The sequence below is a fragment of the Sminthopsis crassicaudata genome, chromosome 6, assembly GCF_048593235.1.
Source record: "Sminthopsis crassicaudata isolate SCR6 chromosome 6, ASM4859323v1, whole genome shotgun sequence".
NCBI classification, from domain to species: Eukaryota; Metazoa; Chordata; class Mammalia; order Dasyuromorphia; family Dasyuridae; genus Sminthopsis; species Sminthopsis crassicaudata.
In genome coordinates, this window is record NC_133622.1 from 30,604,562 (window position 1) to 30,627,733 (window position 23,172).

Sequence of the window (23,172 nt, forward strand, 5' to 3'; positions counted from 1 at the left end):
TTTAAAAAATACTATCCTTTTTGTCTTAGAGGACATCATAGTTTGGTTGGTTCTACTATGGATCAAGTTTTCAACATGAATCAACCATAAGCTACTGGTTCATCTGTGACAAGGATTTCATATTTTGGAAGTCATTCTATTTAACTTTCCTGTTTGAGGGGGAAGGAAGGCTCTTTCCGAGCCTCAGATAATGTCATCTTGCCCATACCACCCATTTTGGTCTTAGTCATTTTTTCTATCATAGCTAACTGACCATTTCATGTGTTTCTATCTACTCCATACACTTATGAATCAGTGCAAAACAATGGTTATCAGTATTTCCCTTATCTCCCAACAGCACCAAGAATAGCGCTAATACAAAGGAGACATTCACTAAGTAAGTAAAATCCTACTAAATGTCTAAGTGGAGATTCATCTAAGGTCTTAAACCCCTGCCCCCCCCCAAAAAAAAAACAAACACACAAAAAACCCCAACTTTCTTCTACCTATAATCAGAAATTGAGAAATGAACATGATGTCTCTAGAGGAGCTCTTTCTCAATAGCCCTAAGTAGCTCTTCCAATTTACTAGATACTACTGAAAATCTGGCTTAACCAGTTAGTCTGCTTAAACTTTCAAATGTCCTTCAATGAGAGAGAAACCCCAAGAAAAACAAGTAACTGTGTGTTTGCTTGAAAAGAATGTCCAGAGATTATATGGATTTTCCCCCCTCAGCTTCATTTATTAATGTCTTTGTTGATTTACTCAGGCAGATAATTCATATCATCGGGTTCCTACCCAAATTTTCAATTAGATTGATCTTTTGGGAATTGATATCATCCAGTGATAACACTTGATCTTGACCTTATTTACAAAGTAATCCAGAGACTAGAGCCCCACGAATTATGTTACTTTTCATATAAAAAAAAAAGAGAGGATAAATAGCTAATAAATTAGCTTACCTGATGAAAAAAAGCTGGTTGCCTTGTGTAAGTGGAAAAAAACGTTGATTTTAAGTCAGAGACCTAGCTCATTCTACAATCTTTATTGAAAAGCCCTAAAAATGGACTCCAAATGAAGCTGTTGGACTAAAGAGCTTTGATGTCCCTAACAAGTTTTAGGTGAGATCATTAAACAAATACTTCTTCCATGTGACTGATCTAATTAAAAGATTTCATTCCAACAAACCTCTTGTTTGCAAAAGCAAGGAAGTTAAGAGGATTAGCTGTTTCCCTGTTAGTCAAACTAGGAAACAGAGATGTTGCTGTTCATTTAAAAATTTGCTAACCAGTTGGAGTTGAGCACGGAAGTTGGTGTGGAATGAAATTAATCTGCTAAAAGAAAAAAAATTACTTTTCTTTTAGTTAGTTAAATCCTATGATATTCTTTCTCTTTCATAATTGTTAGCAAGAGAGCAAAAGATAACATGACTTTGACTATGCAAGAAAGTTAAGATACTACTTACACATGTCCCACAATTACATCATTTTACCTTCCATCAGACTATGACAAAGAATCTGGATTTTCAAAAATATACAAAATATAACTAAACTCTCCTTACCTGGCCCCCTACAAGAGCAGCCTTGATTTTTCGAAGAAACAAAGTTCGTGTCCTTATGTTTCACAGCAAAATCCAGCCTGTTTCATTCAGTCAAAATGAAAACCCAAGCAACGTTATAAAACTTAGGTGGTTTCAGCACAAGATCAAATGTAGCAAATGTGCTAATATTATTAAGAGAGACCAGGAAAAGTTTACACAACAATGTTTATCGTAGCTCATACCTACTGAGAACAGCCTTAAGGTCATTAAATCTACTGAGCAAGGACAGGGCAGACATTGCTCCACAATTTCAGATACAGCTGGGAGAAGAGATTCTGACTTCCTGGAAGTAAAGTGCTTGGAGATCACTACTCTCTATCTACACTATCACGACTTCTACTACTTGTCCTTCCCCTCAACTTATACACCTCTTCGAAATCCCTTCTGCCTCTAAGGTTCTGATAACATGAATTGGACTCAACAAGTACAGACATTTATGTCCTCAGCACAGACTATTAGACATTTAGGTAAGGTAAGATGGGTTCTGAGAAAAGAAAGCTTTTCGAATAGGTTGACAGAAATATACAGGTGAAATTTATTAAAAAGAGAATTATATAATCAAATGCTAAATAGGTACAGCTAAGTGGGGCAGTGAATGGAACACAAATGTGGAATTAAGGAAGACCTTAATTCAAATGAAGCCACAGACACTTTCTAACTGGGTGATCCTGAGCAAGTCAAGGAACCTTGTTTGCCTCAGTTTCCTCATCTGTAAAATAGGGATGATAATAACAGCAAACATCTCACAGAGTAAATGAGGATTAAATAAAATTCGAGGAATTATGAAAATAGACTTCACCTCTTAAATAGAAATAACTGCAAATTTCTAATCTAAGGACATAAAATTGAATTTTATTCAATAATTTAAGCCTATGGAAGCACAGAAGGAATAGCAGAGCAGCCAGTATTTGAGCTTTCAATTAGGAATACCAATTTCAAGTTCAAAATTCCTCTCTCTCTCTCTCTCTCTCTCTCTCTCTCCCTCTCTCTCTCACACACACACACACACACACACACACACACACACACACACACTTTGTGACTTGCGTATCTCCCTATTATTATTAGATCATATCAATTATAGTTCAGCATTGGGAGTTTCTATTTAAAAAGATCAAGAGAAATCCCAAGTGCAAATCCAACACCAAAAATTAGCCTTTCTCTCTGATTTGTTGTTCAGAGAAATAATTTTATAAGATGCTGTATAAATATTAGCATTATAGTTCTTATCAGAAACCTCTGAACTCCCAACAAGTTACTTTTCGTTCTAACCCCATTACTTAGCACAAGATCTGGCACCAGGAAGCGCTTGGTAATAGATCTTAGAATCATGTAGCTCTGGGTTCAGATTCCCCTGGGGAAGTCACCTTGTGAGTATTTATAGGGAGAAACAACTTTCCCTCTGAGCAATCACCTATCCAGTTATGGAAGCTCACCTACATTGATAAGAGATTGGTGATGTCATTTGAATGAGGAGCTTCAGAGGAGGAAACCAATATTTTTTGTAAAAAATTTACAATTTTGTAATATATTAATATACATGCATAAATATCCCTACTATACTCTGTTCAATTAGACAGTCAGTTCCTTATATTTACTTTCCCTGAGTCTACCAGTCTGAGGTAGTGGATACAGGAGTCAAGAAGACCTAACCTAACCCCCCCACCCCACTCTACCACTAAAACAAAAAATAACATCTAAGTTCACATCTGATTTTAGACATTACCAGCCATATGACCCTAGACAAGTCATTAAAATTTTCTGCCTCAGTTTCCTCATCTTTAAAAATAGAGATAATAGCACCAACCTCCCAAAAAAGATTATGAGGATCAAAAACACAGCTCAGTGCCTAGTAAGAGGCATTTAATAAATGTTTGGTTTTTTGTTTTTAATTTTTAGTCTCTGTTTCAAGGGTTTCTCAATACAGTCATTTAATCAATCAATCAGCAAACCTTTATCAAGTTCCATGTCCCAGGCCTTGGGTTTGTTTTTTTTTTTTTTTTAAAGCGTGGAACAAAATTTAGCATTCTGAATTTAGGCAATGCTCAACAAGTACTTCAAAAAAAGGAGGTAGAGAGCTTTTATGTTGTTCAGTCATTTCTCAGTCCTGTCTTTATTTTTATGAAGCCATTTAAATATTCTTGGAAGTGATACTTGAGTGGTTTGCCATTTTACATATGAGAAAAGCTGAGGCAAAGATTTCAACTCTCATTTTCCTGATTCCAGTCCTGGGGCTGTATCTAGGACACCACTTATTTGCTCTATAGAATGTAGATCAAGAGATTCAGAGATAAGATGGATCAGTTGAGACTGTGCTATACAAAAGTCTATGCATTATCATGACTGGGTAGCTGAGCACCCAGCCACATTGACTTCAGGGAGGTGACTACTGGGAGGGAATAATTTAACTTTTCCTTTTAAGTTGTTTTCAGCTGATTTCTCCAATGCCCAATTAGAAGACAAATGACAGATCCAAAATTCTGCTGTCAAGACGAATGAGAAAATGGATATTCCAAAGGAGAAATCATTCATCCAAGGAGTTCAGATCTTGGATTGCATTGCAAATCCAAAGTTCACTCTCCAGCTGCCTCCTTTGCATCTCAAAACCCTATTTTAACTATTTTTTACTATTTTAACAGTTTACATAAATAAACAAGGATATGGGGATCTAAAGTCTATATCAAGGAGGCAGTTAAGTAGCAAGTGGATAGAACACTGCTCATCTTCCTGAGTTCAAATCTGGCCTAAGATACTTACTAGCTGTGCAATGACTTAACCTTATTTGCCTCAATAGTCTCTCAGACTTGTGGAGGAGGAAGGAATTTATGACCAGAGAAGAACTAGAGATCATTATTGATCACAAAATAGAAGATTTTGATTACATCAAACTAAAAAGTTTCTGTACAAACAATACTAATGCAAACAAGATTAGAAGGGAAGTAACAAATTGGGAAAATATTTTTAAAAGCAAAGGTTCTGACAAAGGTCTCATTTCCAAAATATATAGAGCACTGACCCTGATTTATAAGAAACCGAACAATTCTCCAATTGATAAATGGTCAAAGGATATGAACAGACAATTCTCAGATGAAGAAATTGAAACTATATCCACTCATATGAAAGAGTGTTCCAAATCACTACTGATCAGAGAAATGCAAATTAAGACCACTCTGAGATACCACTACACACCTGTCAGATTGGCTAAGATGACAGGAACAAATAATGATGAATGTTGGAGGGGCTGTGGAAAAACTGGGACACTGATACATTGTTGGTGGAGTTGTGAAAGAATCCAGCCATTCTGGAGAGCAATCTGGAATTATGCCCAAAAAGTTATCAAACTGTGCATACCCTTTGACCCAGCATTGCTACTACTGGGCTTATATCCCAAAGAAATACTAAAGAGCGGAAAGAGACCTGTATGTGCCAAAATGTTTGTGGCAGCTCTTTTTGTTGTAGCTAGAAACTGGAAGATGAATGGATGTCCATCAGTTGGAGAATGGTTGGGTAAATTATGGTATATGAAGGTTATGGAATATTTTTGCTCTGTAAGAAATGACCAGCAGGAGGAATACAGAGAGGCTTGGAGAGACTTACATCAACTGATGCTGAGTGAAATGAGCAGAACCAGAAGATCGCTGTACACTTCAACAACAATACTGTATGAGGATGTATTCTGATGGAAGTGAATATCTTCAACATAAAGAAGATCCAACTCACTTCCAGCTGATCAATGATAGACAGAGGTAGCTACACCCAGAGAAGAAACACTGGGAAGTGAATGTAAATTGTTAGCACTAATATCTGTCTGCCCAGGTTACTTATACCTTCAGAATCTAATGCTTATTGTGCAACAAGAAAATGGTATTTACACACACACACACACACACACACACACACACACACACACACACACACACACACACACACACACACACACACACAAAAAAATAAAATAAAAAAAAAACCTTATTTGCCTCAGTTTCCTCACCTATAAATTGAGCTAGAGAAGGCTATGGTCACTTCAGTATCTCCACCAAGAAAACCCCAAAGAAAACAACAAAAATATTCCATGTTTTGTGCTAACTACTTGAGAAGTAAAGAAAGGCAAAATAGTTTTGCCCCCAAGGGAGCTCATATTTTATCACAGGATATAGATAAATAACTAGGTACATACAGACCGAAAGGGATGAAATTCCTCAGAAAAAGTTTGTACAATTAATTCTGGGGTTCATAAGGAGCTCCTGATACTCACTAAGTAAAGTAGTGTTAACAATTGATTTTACATATAATTGGGGGAAAATAAAATATAAACAAATAAATAATTTAAATGCATAATAATATATTTTATAATAAAAATTTTAAAAACTATGTCTACGGACATTTGGTTCTAGATATCCAAGAGGCGATTGATGAGATGTTCCTGATGCAGGTATTGGATAGTGTTGGTCGATCAATATCCATATAATTTGGATAATTATAGATGAATGATGAAATGGATCCGGCTTGGACAGAAAGAGAAGCTATTCTCTTGTTTTTGTGAATTTGCAATGTTTTTCATAACTAAAAACTTATCCCTAAAATGAAGGCCCATTTTTCGCCCTTGCCTACATAGTATTTATGGTAGGCAACTCCATTTTCTCCGATACCTTCTTTTTGGGAAAAAAATGAGGAAACTTGAGGGCCAGAGAAAATGGAGTGCAAGAAAATTCTGGTAGCCTGCTGAAGATGGAACAGACTATTGGGAGCAGAAGTCGGGTGCCAGCATAAGGGGAGTCTAGGGCTGCTTATCAGAAGACTTGGATTTTTGGAGGGGGTTTTGCTCAACACTGTGTGACCTTCATTTCTTTGGGTATTTCTCAGGACAGGAGGATCTCCCCAATTCTTAACGGAGTCAAAATCTAAGAACCTACAAATCAAGACGAAAAGCCTGGTTTGCCAACCTACAGGTCTGTATTGTTCCTTCTATGTTGTGAAGCTTTGGAATATAACCTAACAAAATAATCCTTACCACTTGCTGCTGGGTAGAAATAATATTTACCATCTATTCTGTGGATTTCATACAGCTTATGTGCACATGGCTCAAATCAAATATTTTTGCTAGGATCTATTCTAATATCACCGTGCAGAAGTGGGAGGTAATCTCAGACCCTTATCTGAAAACCAGCAAGTCTAATTAAGAAAGGGGCAGAGCCTCGAGTAAATAGGCAGGGCCACACAAGACTCAACTTGGGGGTGTGGCTGGAAGGAAAATCAGATAAATCGAAAAGGGTAGTCAATAGGTATGGTAAGAAAAGATACATATTTCCTAGAGCCAGGAAGGAGACTCCAAACATTTATTAGGCTGTTTCCTAATTTTAACCTCAAATCTTCCCTCATTCATTAATTATTTCTCGGGTTAATTTGCAGAATTTAAGATATCACAGCCAAAAACACATTATACTGATGCCCTTTCTTTGTTTCCTCAGCATTTAGCACAGTGCCTGGCATAAACATGGTGATCAAATTAATAGTAATTACTGTAAATAATATATTACTATTTATATTAATATAAGCATGTTCTATATTGTGATATATAATATAACAATACTAATGATAATAACTAGCATCTATAGTCAGTGCTTCCTAGGTGCTAGGTACAATTATTATCTCATTTCATCCTCATAACCATAAGGCACCTACTATCATTATGCCCATTTTACAGAAGAGACTATGGCAAACAGGTGTTTTGGACTGGATTTGACTGTCTTCCTGACTCCAAATTAAGCCATATAAAAATACTAATTGGCTGACTAAAAAAGAAGGGAAGGGGAAGAAAAAGCTCTTGTGTTTAATACTACTACTAAATTGGAGTCACAAAGTATTTTTCCTCCCAAACACTCCAAGTAAGAGGAACCCATTGTCATGCTGTTTTTAATGTTTTAATAATTAAAATTAGTAAATAATAATATAATAAATTAATATTTCTTTTATTATGAAAGGAGAATCATAAAACAAATCCCAGAATGGAAATAGAACCTCCGGAGAATTTCTTTGTTTTCAGAGAAGCCGGATGATAGAAATGAGGAGGTGATGGTAAAAGGGCAATCTCTTAATGGATCTTCATTTATCAAAGGTAGTAATTTACATTATTGTGCTCCTCTCTTCACATGCAGAAAATTCGACCTTTTAAGGCCCAACTCAATTTTTACTTTCTCCAGGCAACTCAGTCAGAATTAGAAAAAACACGGGGGGATGGGGGGAAAGGTAGGGAGGGGGAGGGGCAGCTAATTGGTGCAGTGGATAGAGCACCAGCCTGGAAGTCAGGAGAACCCAAGTTCAAATCTAGCCTCAGACACTTAACACTTTCTGGCTGTGTGACCCTGGGCAAGTCTCTTAACCCCAACTTGCCTCAGCAAAAACAAAAAAAGAAAAAGAAAAAGCACTAGGCCTAAATGCTAGCTCTTGGGAAGCTGCGGCGTAGAGGGCTGGATTACAGGCTCCTTCAAACACTATCTTTGGGACCCCAGACACTGGCTTTTTGGGCCTCAGTTCCTTATCCCCCGTAAAATGAGATCATCTCTAAGGTTACTTCCAGCTGCAAATCTACAACTTCCCATTACTACACTACATGCTTCTGAGGCAAGATTCTGAATCTAGCTCTTTCTTATTGCAGGTTTCTAATACTCTGACCACACTGCCCAGAGTTTCTTTACAAGCACCTAAACAATATTAATACAGCTGACTATAATGTAGATTTCACTTCTGATTGAATTTTTAAAGTTTGACTTTGCTGAGATCAATGATTACCACTTCTTTTCTAATAAATCATTAACAAAACACCCTCTTCTCCCCCCAGTGCCAGTGAGAGCAAAGCCTAAATCATGCTCCTGAGGAAGGACCACTTAATAGTTGAAATATTTATCTTTGTCCTCCTAGAGCTACAACTTAATCTATAGTTTTAAGCTGCTGACTCGCTTAGTTTATTTTCTATTGGAATATTGGAACCTATTGGTCCAGATTATGATCTGACTACACTGAGGGATGTGTTCATGGTCTGTTAACTCAGAGTCTCTGAAGTTTTTTTTTTTTTTAAATCAATAACTGCTCCAATTGTTATTTTCTTTCATAATCCCATGAGTTTTATTTGGTGCATTTAAAAACATTATTTTGAAAAGGGAAATAAATGTGGTTTCAAATTACCAAAAGGGTCCATGACCCCAAAAGAGTGAAGAAGGCTGTTACCAATGAACTTTCCCATTTCTATTGACTTCTTTTGGAGGTCCATTTGAAATCTAACTTAGGTTTACTAAAGACCTAGTAAATGTAACATCATCTGGCAAACTTTAAGGAGTACACTTCCTAAAGTATCTCTACCTCCAAAATCTGGGATTTTGTGGGCGTAGCCAATTCTTCTGGGAATGCAGATCCCAATCCCTCATTGACCAAAAAAATTCATTACCTGGAGGCCAGTGGGATGATGAACCTCTCTTGAATTTAGGGAGGCTGGTCTTCAGAATACAGGCATAATAATCCATCACTGGGCCCAGCTCAAAGATTTTTCAGCATGGCAAGACCTGCCAGAGCTTGTACTTGGCTGGCATAGTCTTGGAGAACATTTAAGTAGTTGTTATACAATGAGTGTACTTCATGAACAAACACATTAAATAGGGTCTGGCCTGAGACCCACAGAGCTTCATTTGACACAAAGCTGCAGGCCCAACTGAAACATCGAGAGCTTTCCTCAACCCTTCCTGTATTTTGAAAATCCAAATTTCATATAATTCAAAGCGTGAACAAAACTTCTGCCAGATAATCTTATTTTGATAGGATTACATAATGGACAAGGGCGAAAAGTCAGCCCGTTCTGCTAGAGTCAGTGATACTGCTCTTGATTGGAAGATGATAATGGTGGTACGGGCAGCTGCACAATGCTTCTCCGTTTGGCTCGTTCTCAGTAGTTCCCCAAAACAGCAAGTTCCATCATCTATCTCAGCTTTCCCACTGACTTATCATATCAGTGTGGAGGTGACATTGGGATGAAGGATAAGACTCACCATTGATGAAAGGTGACCTAATGTCCTCTAATCTGAGGGCTGAATTGAAAATCAGGAGATATTTTTGCTCATAACTAATCTGCTCAAAAAAATTTATGTTGACAGTAGTTTGGATAAGATAAAAGTATTCCATCCTGATTTATAGGACTTTGCAATCCAGTTGGGGAACTAATTGGGCAGAGCTAGATTGATCCTGGAGTCAGAAAAACTCCTGAGTTCAAATCCAACTTCAGACACTTAACAGCTGTGTAACGCTGGGCAATCCTCGGTTTCCCCATGTATAAATTAAGGATAAAAACATTCTATCTCAAAGGACTGTTGAGGTTAAATGAGATAACATTTGTAAAGAGCTTTACCACAGGCAGAATAAAGCAATCATGAAAAATACAATATAATAAATAATTTAGCTCAAGACAATATGATTAAATGCCAAATATATACAGATATGTGTATGTATATATATGAAATCTTATAAATTCAATTTAACCGAGAAACCATAAAAATGGTAACTTCAACCACCCACAAATCATGTGAACCAAGGCCAAATCAAATCACTTCTCCATAATACCAAAGCTAATCCTTAAAATCCTTGAAGAGGTTTCTTTATCAACAGCTACATTTAGTTATGGCATCTAAGTGGCACATGTACAGAGCACCAGATCTGAAATCAGAAGGAACTGACTTCAAATCTAGCCCCAGATACCTACTAGCTTGAGACGTGGCAAATCACTTAAAACACTGCTTGCCTCAGTTTCCTCATCTATAGAATGAGCTGGACAAGGAAATGGCAAACCGCTCTGGTTTTTTTTTTTGGGGGGGGAGGAGCTAGACAATTGGGGTTAAGTGACTGTCACAACCCCAATTGCCTAGCACCCCCCCCAAAACAGTCAAACAGCTAGTAAATGTTAACTCAGATCCTCCTGAGTCCAGGGTGCTGCACCATTAAGCTGCCCCAATACTCTGGTATCTTTATCAAGAAAATCCCAAATAAGGTCACAGAGAGTTGGACACAACTGAAAACTGAACAAAAATAATGTTTTGTTAATCACTCAATACTCTGATCTGCATCAGGATTATTTAGTGTCACTTTACTCTTTCATTCACTCTGTAAAATTCTTGAAGTTACATATAGCTGTGCCTCTAATAATATTAGATACATAATAATATTTATAGATAATATTATTAATATCATATTATATAGATACATAATATCTCTAATAACGTTACATAAATACATAACATCTCTAATGTTATTATATAGATACTAAGATCATATAAATAATATTCTTCCTATCCCAAAAAGAAGAGATAGAAAATAGGGTAGAACAAAATAGAACAAAAAGTTACATGTAAACTGTTGCTATTTGGAGAAAAGAACTCCACTTGGCTGTTTAATGCCTTTCCCAATTTGGCACAAATATGTCCAGCCCCATTTCTCCTTTACACATTCTACCTTCTTGCCAAACTGCTTACTAACTAGTCTCTCAATTCATTGTAATCACGGCCTCTTTACTCCCCCCCCCCCTTATGAACTTTGCACTCTTAAGAATTCTTAATGTCCTTTAAAGCTCAGCTCAGAGACTACTTCCTCCACTAAGTCCACCATGATTATCTCCTACTTATTAGTGTTCCCTCCTTCCTCAGATTGCCTTATATTTGTTTATCTGGATACGGGCCGTATCTACATTCTCCCCCCCAACAGTGCATGAAATGTAACTTCCTTGAGGGAAGGGACTCTGTATTCTTTATAGATATTCCAAATGCCTAATACAGGATGGAGTATCTATTTGTTGAATTAGTGTACTTTTTTTATAATAGCAAAATAACTTACTTGTAAACCCTGGTAGTACAGGCTTCTCTTCTCCACAGAATTGTTGAAATTAAATCAATGGACATTCTAGAATTTGTGTAACCATTTCCTCCTATTTTCCTAAAAACCATTGAATTCCCTAGGTTTTTCATTCAACTTTTTACTTTGGTCCTACTGAAATTTGCTAAAATGTAAAGGCAGTATATATATATATATATATATATATATATATATATATATATATATATATATATATATATATATATATATATATATATATATATATACATATATATTCCACTTAAAAGATAGTGTTATTTTCCCCCTCTTTTGGGAATTGGGTAGTTATTTAATCCTATAATAGATTTTTACATGGCCTTTACTTCACTCCCCACAGAGGTCATTCTCAAGTATCCCACAGTCCTGCCTCCCTTCCAGTAAGGTCACATGAGGTCCTGAAGCCTTAAATGTGAAAAATTACCATCATTCAAAGTGAGGAATCCCCTCCATCTCAATACTCATCCCCATCCTTCTCCTTCCATCCTCCAGTTGCCTTTTTTTTTTTTTTGGGGGGGGGGGGGCCTCTACAGGTGCTCTAGATATGATATGCATCTACTGTAAATAGACATACCCCCACCCCTCCTCATCCTCTAATCTTGGATCTCTCCTTATCTACAAATTCCTTTTCCACAGCATTAAATACACCCAAGTCATCTCCAGGCTTTAAAAACTTTTATTCCATCCCAGTCATTCCTCCCTTTCTCAGAAAAACTCCTTGATAAAGCTGTTGTCTTTTTTCCCCTCCTACCTTCCATTTCATCTTCTCTCAATCTTCCACCCTTTGCAAACTGGCCTCTGATCTCCCTAAATTGAAAACTGTTGTCTCCAAAGTTGCTCAAATTGCCCGTCCATCCTCCTTTTTCAAAAGCTCTTTGCTGCATTTGATACTGTTGACCATCTTTTCTCGATTTTGTGACCCTACTCTCCAATTTCTCCTTCAGTCTGATGGATTCTTCTTGTTTGTATTCAGGCAGCTAGGTGGTTAGAGAATCGTATTTGAAGTCACAAAGACTCATCTTCCAGAGTTCAGACAATTTGTTAGATGTGTGACCTTTGCCAAGTCACTTTACTCTGGTTGCTTCAGTTTCCTCATCTGTCATATGAGCTGAAGGAAATGGCAGCAGAAAAATCAGACGTAGCTGAAAAATGTCTAAACAACTGTGAGTGACCCCAGGATTCTGTCCCGCTCTCTCTTCACTCTCTCCAACTGTGAGTGATCCCCAGGATTCTGTCCTGCTCTCTCTTCACTCTCTCCCTTGGTAACTTCACCAGTTCCTATAGATTTATGGGAGATAACTATGCAGATAACTCACAGACTCATAACTCTAATTCCATCTCTCGTCTATTAGACATTTCAACCTAAATGTAGAGCAAAATTCACAATCTGCCCCCTCTTCTTCCTCTTTAACTTACACAGTCACTACCTTCCATCACTCTAGATTAAACTGTTGAGAATAACTCTCTAATCTCTACTTGTCCCATCATATAACTGCCAATGTGATTTTCCTAACATGAAGAAATTAAGGGCAGATTTATACAAAGCATTTCTTTTCTATTTCTAGTCTTTCCCTTAATTCTTTTATTTTATATAACACTTTAAAATTTCCAGCCTTATAATAACTCTATTTCACAGACATATATATGATATATATAAATATATACTATATATTATAAATAAATAAAAATAAATAAATCTATGAAATAATAAAGTATTATCCACATCATAAAGGTAGGGAAAGCCGTGCCTTGCCCAATCATCAGAAAGCCAATAAGTATCTTAGAGTAAGAACTGAGGTTTCTTGTTTCCAAGTTAAGTATTCCTACCTACCACATCCTCCCTCTCAGCTCTCTGAAGTATCACATATTATTAAGTACCTACTGATAATCAACCAATCATGTAGTTATTTAATCTTTGCTGAAAAGCAAAGAGCATATACCTAGAAGACTAAATGTGATTGACCTTTGATATCAAAAAGGAAAATTATAATATCTAGCTCCCAAATAATGCAATGTCTATATCTTGGAAGTAAAGGGATTTGAAAATTGCAACTGCAATTATCATTCATTTTTCTGGGCAAAGATGTCAATTCAGGCTAATAAGATGAATAATATAATAATAATAATAATAATAACCCAAACTCACCAGTTCTATGTCTGTTACATCTAAAATCTAAAATTAAATTTATAAATTGTCCATTGAGAAGTGGACAAAAATTGAAAAGAAACTATGGAAGAACTGCGTTGGCTTTTGGGGGCATGAATGGAAAGTATAAACAGATGCAAATTTATATTGATCATAGTTAAAAGATAATTATCCCTATATGTGAGCAGAAATGAAGAGGGATAGATAGATTCTCTAAAATCTATGCTCTCCCTCTACCCCCCCAAAAAAACAGTTGAAAACAAAGACAAAGATATATAGATCTAGCTATCCTATCTATCTATGTTTGTTGGCTCAAAGTCTTTTTAAGGAAAGGATGAAAAGGAAAAAGCTTAAGCTTTTATTTCTCTTTAAATGGAGGCTCATGAGAGAGCAAGGAAAAAGGGGAAGAACTCTGAGGATACGGTAAAAAAAAGGGAAAGTAATGGCATTAGTCAGGGGCAGCTAGGTGGTACAGTGGATGGAGTACCAGCCTTGCCATTAGGAGGATCTGAGTACAAAACCCTACCTCAGAAACTTTCCCCTTCCCCTGAGGCAACTGGGGTTAAGTGACTTGTCCAGGTTTACACAGCTAGGAAGTGTTAAGTGTATGAAATCATATTTGAATTCAGGTCCTCCTGACTTCAGGGCTAATGCTCTATCCACTGCACCACCTAGCTATCCCTTCTATCTCAAAAACTTGATATTTACTAACTGTGTGACCCTGGACAGATCACTTAATCAGGATTGCCTCACCAAAAAAAAAAAAAAAAAAAAAAAAAGCTAACATTTTCAATTTGCTACTGAGTGAAAAGAAAAAACCCAAATGAGTATTTCTTTTTCCAAATTTGGTTCTAAAATCAGAATTTACAGTGAATAGCTAGCACCACCAAGTTTGTCCAAGAAAAGCCTCACTTTTTTAAAAATCTAAGACATAATTTGTCTTAAAGTGTTCCTATGATTTCATTAGTCAAGAAGAAAGAAATCTGAGGAAAAAAAGGATTAATGTCTAGCACTTAAAGCACAAGTATTAAACAAGAGGCAGCTCCATGCAGCCAGTAACACACTGCTGAGTGCAACCTCAATCCAACTGAAATGGAATTGCACAATATTTAACAAATAAATTAAAATAAATTAATGTCGTCAGCAGGGATCCTTAGATGGACAGGTTAATGGCTTCCAATTTCTTTCTGAGTTTGACATCACTGACCTAAAACAAAATAATAATCCTGGATTTTTCTATGTGTGTGAGCATTTTCAGTCTCTTATTATGCCCAAGATGCTGACTCTACACAATGTGAGTTCTTTTTCACCCTTTTTTCCTTTTTTTTTAAACTAAGTCCCCAGCCTTTGGTTTCTGGAAATTCTTTAGTGTATTACTGCAGAGCAGAGTGGTGTGACAAGGATAAAGAGATTAAAAATAATTGCAGTTTAACCCTTTCAAGAGAAAAGTAGGCAAAAAGCTCAAAACTACAGGTTGTCATAATTCTTTACGGAAAGCTCGGAACACATAGGAGACTTATAGGAAACAAAAATAGAGATTCAAATTTAAACTTGAGGTTTAAAAATAAATTGATAACTTTTTTTTACATTAACTAAATTCCCTTTCTATCCTCTTCCAATGCCCATTTCATAACAGAGACTTCATCTCTTCTATGGTACTGAGTTTTTTCTTTTTAATTTCACAATATTCACTTCTGATTTTTTTTTTTATGGTGGTTGTTTTTTCTCCAAAATGAAGCAAGGAAGTGAATGTAAATGCCTTTATGAACCAGCAAAGATGAAAACAAAGAGCATAATGGAATGAGAAATGAAGCCTTGAAATGTTATCCAGCCATTATTTCTGGGGTATTGCATGGAAGGGTGGAAAGAGAAAGGAGGAGGAGGAAGGGGGAAGTCTCTACTTCTTCATTCATGTTTCTCAAAGGCTTCCCTAGTCTCCTCTCCTCCTCAATACATCCAGGCATCCTTCAGACTACAAATTTGTCCCTGGAGGGACTACTCTGTTGCAGCCGTCAATCTAGCTAGTAGAGTACCTGTACTTATAAGACTGTAACACTAATATGCTTATTATCATCATTAACAATATCATCAAATAATTAGTGCTAATGCTGTATAACTCAATGACTCATTATAAGAAGAATTTAATAGAGTAGGTGGATAATTGTGTACATCCTCGTATGGTATTTTTAATGAAGACACAGAAAGATGGGTAAAATGACAGTGAGCAGGTCAATTTTCAAACCCTGAAAGCTCCTTTAACTAAGAAAGATGTCATGAGATGGAACCAAGATGGCAGCTTAAAGGCAGGAACGAGAAAAATATCACCAGCTTGTGCTTTTACATAAAAAAAAAATTTTTTTCCTGAGGCTGGGGTTAAGTGATTTGCCCAGGGTCACACAGTTAGGAAGTGTTAAGTGTCTGAGATCACATTTGAACTCGGGTCCTCCTGAATTCAAGGCTGGTGCTCTATCCACTGCACCACCTAGCTGCCAGCTACATCAAATATTTTAATGTTGCAATATGAAAGAGTAGACTTACTACTCTATGTAGCTCCAGAGGACAAGATTTTTTTTTTTCCTTTTTTGGCAAGGCAATTGGAATTAATTGACCAGCCCTAGGTCACACCAGTAGGAAATGGTAAGTTTGGAAAGCCACACTGTCCATTTCTTTTTACTCCAGGGCCAATGCTCTATCCACTGTGCCATGTAGCTGCCCCAAGAAAGCAAATTTGAAATTATAAAAACAAGCTTTTCTTCTTCTTCCTATAAGACAGTGAACTCCTGAAGAACATGTAAAATTCTTGGACTTTCTTTGTATCCTCTGGCTCAGTTAGGATATTACCTGGAGTAGAGGAGGTACTTTATTATTAAATTGACTGATTTACCCTTACTGATTTTCCCTTAGCCAAAGAGAGAACTTCAGACTTAGGAGAAAAAAATAGCTTTTTTGTTCAAACTTAGCAATAATAATCATTTTTATTAAGATACAGCTTAATTAAGTTGTAAAAGTATCATTGGGTAACTTTTATATACTATTTCTTGCTTATAATGTTGTTTTATCCAGGTGGGCCGCATATTATTTACCACCTTTTCACAAATGAGAAACAGATTGAGAAGAAACAACTATCACTGTCTTTATCCAGTTCTAACACTAGACCCAAACCAACAGTTTTGACTCAAGCTATTTTGACTCCCCACTAATTTTTAAACAGTTAGTCAAGAAATCTACCATTTAACCTATATTTAAAAAAAATTTTCTTTTTTCTTTTTTATTGCATTATCAACAAACAAAAATAATATACAAAACAGAACAAAAAGGCATTGTGTAGGAAATTGAACTGATTTTTATGAAAATATAAGTTTACACAAAATTTCTATTTCTGTTCCCTTCTAAAATTGTTTTGTCTTCAGAACCTACAGAGTTTTTATTACCTTTCACTCACCAATTTGCTCACATTGTCTCTTTCTGTTCACTAATAATAGGTTAAGAGCTCCCCTTGGAATCCCATGAGCAAAATACACTGCGATTCCTCAAGAGGTAATTGATTATACACAAAAACTAAAGACAAGGGGAATAGGAAGGAGGATGGCATGTTAATCATATCATTCTCAATGATTGATTGTTAGCAAAGCTGCACAACTGCTTTCATAACTAGCACTTTGTTACTTTCACAGCTAATACTAATAACACTAACAACTGATGTTTCCCATACCGGTTTTTTGCAAAGAATAAAATCTTTAGAAAAGTTAAATAACTTGTCTAACATGTGCAGAGGGACTAAGAATCTTGTGGTAAAACCATCTCTCTTCAGTTCACAGGAGTAGTTGAGCACCACTGCTGGTCTGAGAAGTATTTTTAGTCTTCATTCATTCATTCCAGGATGTAATCTAGGAGAGTAAAGCAGATCTGCTTATCAGAACAGATCCACACCCTAGCTCAAAGAAATAACCAGGTCTGATAAGGAAAGACTTCCAGCTTTGGCTCCATGGCTCAACCCTTGTGTAGTATTAATGTAGCTGTAGTTAGTCTTAACCCTACAGTGACCCTACAGGGGCTAATGCACACCAGGCCCTTCCAAACTCATTTTCCCACATCAAATCTTTTAGCATTTTAAAGGGTTTTCTTGGCAAAGATGTGGGAATGGTTTGCCATTGCCTTCACCAGTTTTATGCAGTGGCCATTTAAGTGATCTGCCCCACTAATAACTGTCGGAGGTCAAGTTTGAAATCTGGGCTTTCGCATTTTCTGATTTGAAGTCCAGTACTCTCTATTACACCACCTAGTATTAATACTACTCTACAAAACAGAAAAAAAAAAAAAAAACCCACAAAACAAAACCCATCCTCCTTTTGTTTGTTTCAAGGAAACAAGTTTCTAGACTCAGATGTTTTTCCCTCCGTCAAATAAGCAAACATGTAAATCCTCAATTTTCGAGATTGTTGGAATGCTAATTATTCTAACTCAGAATTACCTCTTTGCCAAGCCATGTGCTGTTAAAGTAGTATAACATCTAAACACTTGAATTCCTGCCTAGGGTTTCGGTAAGGGCGTGTTACATAATGACTAAAAGGAACATACAGCCATAGGAACATCGATGCTCTTAAAAAAATTGCAATCTTTAGAGCCATCTACTCTGAGTCTATATCATGAGCAGCCATGAATATATTAAAAGACTTATATGAACGCAGTTGTTTTTCCCTCTTGCCTCAGCCAGATAAATGAAAATTTCACAAGTCTAAATTTGTGATCAAACAGGGGTAGCTGAAGTTTGCTTTGTATTACATGTATGTATATACTGGTTAAAGTAAATAAATCTACATAATGTGACCATACAGCCATTCAATTCAACAAACATTTGTTGTTATTAACATTATTAATCACCTACTGTATAAAAAGCAGTGGTAGATTTTAGGGATACCGAAAAGAAAAATAAATAAAACAAAAACATTCCTTTTCTTAGATATAGGAAACAATTCTACTCCTAGATAGCTTACATTCCACTTAGGGAAAGGCCCAACATAATCTGTGTGTAGTGTACATAAAATCTCCCTTAGGATCCTTTAGATTCTGGACAAGAGTCAGTTCTTTTAGACTCTGCCAACAAAAAAAGAAAACAAAGTAGCTGAATTTTAACAGACAGGAAAGTCACAGAACAGATATATTTTCCTTGTTTGCTTTTTGTTAATTATTTAATTGTTAATTATTTGGTTCTATTTATTTAAATGTTTTATGTAGCCCTTTTTTATGTACTTGTTTTGGAAGTACAAGCATCAGCAGGTCCATCCTAAATGAGAAGTTTTCCAAGTATGGGACCTGACTGTGTCTGTTACTTAGAACCAATTTTGCTAAAGACAGATGCTCATCACCAAAATACTTAGTGAGTAAGTGATGAATTTTTATAGTCATGGTAGCATATGAACTGTCCATTAAGGTGTGATAAACACTGTCATCTGCATCAGTGGAGTGAATACAAATACCAAGAGAGTCTTGGATTTCTTGACACATCCAGGAATAATTATCATAGAATATAAGAGAATATTTTGCCATAGAAAAAGAAATTACTTGAAGATAGATAGGAAGCACAAGGATAAAGAGGTTCTTTTCTAGGTAGAAAAAGTATTAACAGAGGGATCCCTTAGGAATTAAAGTTGAGACCATTTTTATTAAGCTATTTTCCCCAAAATGAAATTTTCAAATACTACTGAGAACAAACAGAAGAAAAATTTTACCAGGTTGGTTTGATGAGCATGTAAATTTCAAAGTGAACTTATAATATTTGACATAAAGTTATTGGAAGCACAATGTTTATTTTAGAGGGAAAGAATCCAAACTAAACAAAAAGATGATCTTTGATATTACTACTTTCAAATTAATAAAAGGATCTATCAATAGCTATAGAGCATGGATTTTGAAGCTGGTGTCCACAGAAAACACCACTGCCCCCACCAAGAGAGCAAATTTAAAATTATAAAAACAAGCTTTCCATCCTATAAAACTCCCCAAAGGACCAAGAACATTGTCTGTGAAAGTGATTGGAAAAAAATTTCCCTTTTTATTTTCACTTACAATTAAAATTTAGCATTAAAAAAAAAAAAAAAAAAAAGGCAAAGGACTCCTGCTCTAGACTATCAACTAAAGGTAAGAGCCTTTTTAATGTTCTCATTACCCAAAATGTCAACAAAATCATCAGCATTGTCAAGGCAGGTATTGGAAATATGGCAGAAAACATCATCCAAACCAATTCACTACAACAAGTATTTAATATATGATATCCTGGAGAGAAGGGACTGGTTTTCCCTTTGCTTCAATCCCTAATTGCTTAGCTTAAAACAGCAACTGGCACACAGTAGGCACTTAATAAATGTTTATTGGCTGACTAATATGTACAAAGCAAATATGATAGGCAGTGGAGATGCAAAAACCTGATTACCCTCAAGAAGCTCCTGTACTCCAGACATATCCTTGTGAATAGATAAGTAACAAGTGATGTTGGGTTTTTTTTTCTTTTGAAGACAATAGTAGGGAGATCAAGAAAGAATTCTTAACTTGGAAAATGTGGGACCTCAAAATCCATTGAGTCCAACCTCTAGTATGGGGAAACTGAGGTGCAGAGAGGTCAGGTGACTTGCACAGTCATAAAACTCCTAAATGACAAAGGTAGGATTTGAAGTTACTAGCTTAAGACTTCCTGGCTCCTTTTAGATTCAGCATCCAGCATCCTCTCCACTCTACCGTGGGAATGATACCTGATACCAACAGAAGGAGAGAGAATTGGAACTAGACCTAGTAATTGGGACCAATCTAGCCAAGCACAGAGATGCTCATGGCCAGCATACTAGTGAGTAAATGATGACTTTTCATGGCCATAGTCATGAGTTGTCCTTTAAGGTGTAGAGAGAACACAAATACCAAGAGAATCCTGGGTTTCTTGACATATCTAGTATCATAAGAAATTCCCTTATCAGGAAATCTCTTAATTTGTGGTTTTATAAGCAATTCCACCTTTTGCATCTACAAACTATGGTCAGTTTCTTCAATAAGGAAATCTGTGATGGATTGATAAATCCTGAAGCCTTCAAAATTAGCTTCCATTTTTAGGAATTGGTAACTAAATACCTGACTACTTATTTTTGTAAAAATCCACGTAGGGTCCCAAACACTTCTTTGGCAGTGTTGTTCAATGTATAATCCTGGACTAGTAACTGCTTTGTCTCTCCATACCTTGATTTCTTCATCTGCAAAATGAGTTGGGTGGAGAAGAGACTCCTTGTTTGAGACTGGCTCATGCTCTCTTCCACTGAAAACAGCCTGTTATTATTTCACCTCAAGAATTCAACATGAAAAAAAAAAAAAAGTCACAGAAATAACTTGTACCAATTACCTATTCAAAGTATCCTCTTTCTTAAAAATGAAAGCTAACTTTTAAAGTCTTCAGGAAGTACCCCAGAGTGAACCCTAGCCATCATTTAGCCCAATTAAACAATTTCTTTATGCCTCTTAGTTACCATTGGCCATTGAATATATCACTAAGAAAAATCTGGAGTTGGATGCTTACCTAATAATATTTATAAAATATTTTCTGAAACTACCCTGTTTACCAGTGTGCTCCCACTCATTGAAAAACATTTCTTGAGAGCTTAATGTTTTCATTCTGTCTATTCAAAGTCCATTTCCTTCCTTGTGAAATCTGAAAAGATGCTTTTAATTGTTTTTGCATGTAAACACAAAAAATTTAAAGGTGACCATACCTAATATTTTTAAGAAGACAAATTTAGATGCCTCCTTTTGAGTAAAACTTGATTGACTGAGGCTTGGAAAACTTTGGAAATAAGCACAGTTCAAAGCAAATTTTCTATCAATACATTTTTCAGAGGGTAAATTTTAAATAAGGGACACACCTATATAGAGACATTCACAGAAATATATTTAAAAGATATATAGGTATAACAAAAAAAGCACAGCCAATCCTTATTTTCAATATCTGAAAGAAACCTTCTGGCATGTGTGTGTGTATGTATGTAAAATTCTACTTTCATTACACATATGATTTGTGGGAAATCCAAATTGTTCATTACGTAAAACATTAATTTTTGAAATGTTACTTTATATAATTCTGGCTGAGTACATTTATAGGTAACATTTTCCATTTACATTATTTTCCATTTTATAACATACTGGAAAAGTTTATTATTATAAATTGGTAGTGTGGGATCCTACTTTTACTACATATGTACATATGCAAAATTATTAAAATGCGAAATGCAATTTGTTCTTCATCAGTCCATCATGTTTGCCCAACAAAGGACCATTCAAAAATGAGAGTATACATTGACACAAGAACAGCAAGTTCTTTCTTTCCCTAATATGAACCAATTGATTTTGTGTGAAATTTTCTTTTTAGTTCATTTAATAAAGGTTTAGGCTCTATAAGTTTCACAAGGTAGTTTCCCAATGAAAAATAGCTAACACTTATTTCAAACTTGTAAAGTTTGCAGAGTGCCTTTTACACACATTATTACCTTTTTGAAAGTACCCCATAATTTAGATACTGTAGGTATTATTATCCCCATTTTATAGATGGAGAAACAGGCTTTGCAAAGTTAAGTGACTTACTTGTGAAAACATAACTAATCTATCTGTGCCAGATACAGAAATCAAATCTGAATCTTCTAGACTATTATTATTTTGTATTATGGATCCTTCTGAGTGTCTAGAAAAGACTATGTTTTTAAATGAATAAAAGAAAATATGACTATTTAAAAAATCAAAATGGAAGAATAGAGTTAAGGCAGGAACTTCCCAGACCCCAATTTAAGAACGTCCCTTCCAAATCCCCTAGGTACAGTGCTCTAGAGATTTTCAAAAAGAAAGAGAATGAATCTCCCGTAAGCAATTTAAATTTAAAAAAAAAAATCACTTAATGTTATTTTCAGCATATTGAGTGGTTTACCCAATATAATCACACACATATTCAATGGTGTTCCTTTGTGTGTCTGTAGGCATTTGAGATTAAGTGATTTGCCCAGGATCACACAATTAGTAAGTGTCTAAAGCTGAATTTGAACTCAGTTCTTCAGTGCTCTAACCATTCATTGGGCTGCCTAGATGTTCTAGTGGTGTTCATGTTAAATGGTACATAAAATAGAAAAGTCAGCAGCAGTGCAGCAGTGAAGCATAAGCAGTTGTGTTGGTAGTTGTTTCCTTGATGGAAGGAATATTGGAGTGAGTAAAGATCTGGATTTCTATCCTCCTTCTATCACTTAGTTCACTGTGAGACCTGAATAATCACTTGATTGTCACTTCTCAGGTCGGAAGAAGTAGACTGGAGAAGTTGAACTAGTTGGATTCCAAGGTCATTTTCAGCCCTAAGTTCTTCTGTAAATTCTGGACTTAATTGGGATGATGGCTGCCATCTTTTTAGTAGCTACTTAAAAGTCAAATAATTCTGCACTAACAACCAAGAATGAACAAAAGCAACAGCAACCTGTGGTGATCTGGATGACAAATGACTTTTTAAATACATATGTTGGGATGGTTTTTTTTT

The 23,172-nt window shown here is 35.9% G+C and overlaps 1 protein-coding gene across 9 annotated transcripts in view; it reads right to left on the reverse strand.

The window, feature by feature from the left end:
* The window catches only part of RBM47 (RNA binding motif protein 47), a 139,886-nt gene that overhangs the window by 101,949 nt on the left and 14,765 nt on the right, over positions 1-23,172 (reverse strand). Inside the window, exon 1 of one of the 9 annotated variants that reach the window (XM_074273672.1) lies at positions 1,541-1,619. The exons of the other annotated variants lie outside the window; for them this stretch is intronic. The gene's annotated coding sequence lies outside the window, so the exon portion shown is untranslated. Of the gene's footprint in view, positions 1-1,540; positions 1,620-23,172 lie in introns of those variants that run through there. 9 annotated transcript variants of the gene reach the window in all.